Source organism: Acinonyx jubatus, chromosome A3 (genome assembly GCF_027475565.1).
Source record: "Acinonyx jubatus isolate Ajub_Pintada_27869175 chromosome A3, VMU_Ajub_asm_v1.0, whole genome shotgun sequence".
Taxonomy (NCBI): Eukaryota; Metazoa; Chordata; class Mammalia; order Carnivora; family Felidae; genus Acinonyx; species Acinonyx jubatus.
The window spans coordinates 131,490,874-131,494,299 of record NC_069388.1 but is presented as its reverse complement, the minus strand read 5'-3'; positions in this window follow the sequence as shown (position 1 = coordinate 131,494,299).

Below are 3,426 nucleotides of genomic sequence, written 5' to 3'. Positions count from 1 at the left end.
AAGGGGGCTTCTCACACCTGTAGACTGCCGCTCTTGAAGGTCTTTGGCCATGAACCATCCATGAGGACTCAAGGGGCCTGGGTGCTACCTGTTCATCTGGGACAATGCTGTGCCATTTCTTCCCTATTCATCCAGCTCCGCAGAAATGTTTTCACATCCTTTGTGATTCGAGAAACCTCAGATCCTTTAATGGCGTTCATTGGAGTTTTTCAAACAAGGATCATCATCCAAGCATGGTATATCCAAATTAAAAATAAAAACTTCCAAGTTTTCGATGGGAAAGGACAAGTTCCTTACAAAGGAGAAGGAATCCAGCTGCCATCAGACTGTTAACTGTAATTCTGGAAACTGCACATTAGAGTAGAATCTACAGACCACTGTGGGGGAAAAGAACACAACTCCAAAACACAGCCGGATGAACAAAAAGATACCGTGGATATGCAAAACACAGAGACAATATCACTGTACTGGTTAGGATCTTAGCTGCAGAAGGCAGACCCCACTCCAGCCAGTTTAAGCAGAAAAGGACATCGGTAGTTGACAGAATCATTGAGAGTGTGGAGAAATAGATGATTGGATTAGCTCCTGAGAGTAATTCTCTGATCCACGCTGAAAATAAGCCTGCTGAGGAGGCCACTAGTATTATAAGGAGCCGACCACAGTAAGCATAGTTATTTTGCAGTCTGTGCCCAATAATTTCAGGATTTAAAAGTATTTGTGGGTCTGCTTCTGTCGTCTGTTTTTTCAGATGGTTCCCTCACATGTTGCTTGCATCATTAGATGCTTGGTTATATTTGACTGTGGGCTGTTCCTTGCACCTGAAATGTACTTGTAAGAAAAATTTGAAAACTGCAATGAAGGTGCTTTATCTAGAGAGTATCTGTGTTTGCTTTTTCTAGATATCAGTAGGCATAAACAGTATGGGAGCATTTTATTTTTTATTTATTTTATATTTTATAAGGTTTTATTTTATTTTATTTCAGAGAGAGAAAGCAGAGGGAGAAGAGAGAGAGAGAGAGAGAGAGAGTGTGTCTTAAGCAGGGTCCACGCTCAGCACAGAGCCCAACACAGAGCTCAATTCCATGACGCTGGGATCATGACCGGGCTGAAATCAAGAGTCAGACACTCAACTGACTGAGCCATCCAGGCATCCCAATATGGGACCATTTTTTTTTAATGTTTATTCATTTTTGTGAGAGATACAGACCATGAGTGGGAAAGGGGCAGAGAGAGAGGGAGACACGGAAACCGAAGAAGGCTCCAGGCTCTGAACTGTCAGCACAGAGCCCTATGTGGGGCTCAAACTCACAAACTGTGAGACCTGAGCTGAAGCCATACACTTAACCGACTGAGCCTCCCAGGTGTCCCTGAGACCATTTTAAACCAAGGCCACAGCTTGGGAATTTTTTTAACCAACCAGACAATGTAAATCTGGCTGCCACTCCCTGTGAGAGCTGGTTTGCTTTAGGGTTAGTCCTCCCATGAGATTGAATCTCCGTGGGGCCTCCACTCTTTACGGGAAGACCTCCTTTAGCATCCCCACCTCGTGCAGCCCTGGGCTTTGTTTCTCTCTACTGCTCCATGAAGCCAAGAAAAACAAGTTCAAGTTTTCTAACAGTTTCTGAATTTCCATTTCCCTTCAACTTTGGCCTGGTAGCTCTTTACTATCTTGTCAGATCTCTGGTGCCTTTTAAAAGATTGTCAATAATAATTTATCTAGCATTTTCGGTTGTTTTCATTGGGAGGTTTGGGCCTGAAATATATCCTATCATAACCAGAAACTGGAAGTTAAGTCTCCTGACAACAATAATAAATGTACCGCATGAACACAGTGCACCAATCGCTGGCCTAACTGTGTCATATACACAACATATTTGATGAAACAGTAGACGGGCTGGACCATCACATAGCAAGTTCTCAATCCCAAAGAATCAATGTAAGGATAATGACAGCTGAGAACTACGTCATGGTTACTGTAAAAGAAACATTTGGAACTAGGTGTTTTAAAGTGATGATGAGTCCCAGGTCATGATCTCACAGTTCATGAGTTAGAGTCCCACGTCAGGCTCTGTGCTGACAGCTCAGAGCCTGGAGCCTGCTTCGGATTTTGTGTCTCCCTCTCTCTCCGCCCCTCCCCTGCTCATGCTCTGTATCCCCCTATCCCTCAAAAATAAATATTAAAAACTTTTTTAAAATTAAAAAAAATAAATAAAATGATGATGAGTCCATGAAAATACCTATTTTTGAATACGTGTTTCTAAAGGGTCTCACATCCTTCACACTTTCCTTAGTAACTTATCCAGCTGACATTTTACCGAACACCAATTATGTATCTGTCACTCTGCAGGTGACTACAAATACAAAGATGAATGAAGAAAATCCCTGACCTTAAGGAAACCATAAGTTTCTCAGGGAAACAGACCCGGAAACACAGTATTATGACAGCATGTGGCAGGTGCAGTAACAGAGATGAGCACCCAGGAGGAAGTGCCTTCCCCGGGCTGAGGAGTTAAGTGGGGGCTTCTCGAAGAAAGTGATGCCTGACCTGCATCTTAAATCATGATTAAGAGCTGTCCTGGCAAAGGCTGGGATGGAGGGAAGGGCTGTCAAGTGGAGGCATGTCATGAGCAAAGGCCCAGTGCTGAATCACAGCATGATATGTGCATGTGTGGGTCAGGAGCTGGGTTAGAAGGCAGCTGAATCCACTCTTAGGTCTGGCCCCTAACTCATGCTCTGAGTCTCTGGGTTCCCCACGCATTGGAGGGCCTTCCTCCAAGTTTTCCGAGCCCCCTCCAGTGCTTGGGACTGACTTGGATCTGCAGAGCCCGGGGCGTCCCAAGCCTGGACGAAGAACTATGTGGCCCAGCCCTCATCTGGTTCCGTCAAGGTGCTTTCCTACCCTCTGTCCTGCATGCGGGGTTGACCAGATGCCCTGTGGAATGCCAAGACTCACATCCGTGGTGTCATCCCACAGGACCCAGGTTCTAGGGCAATGGCCTGGCAAACAGATTGCTCCACCTGGCCAGCGCTGTATTTCTCTCATGGGACCTTGAAACTGGGCCACCACATTGGTGCTGACGTGCTGACTTGGGTTGATTCTCCCTCACATTGGATCAAGATAACTTCAAGGCTCTAGGCTACTGAGAGTCCATGGCTGGCCCTTGGGCTGGAGCCACATCTGTGTCCCCACAGGTTGTTTCCACACCTGCACGGCACAACCACGGTGCTGCTTCCAGTCTACAGCACTAAGGATGGCAGGAAGCTGGCACCCAGGGTGGCTGCCCCACCTTCTGCAGGACCCTTGTCACATTTCGGGCGGTCCTGGAAGGGAGACGAAAGTCTTCTGACACCTTTGCTTCACAATGTCAGCAGCAGTGTGTCCCTGTCCTCTTCCGTTTCTACTCTCAAAACAATGTCCTTTCTTTG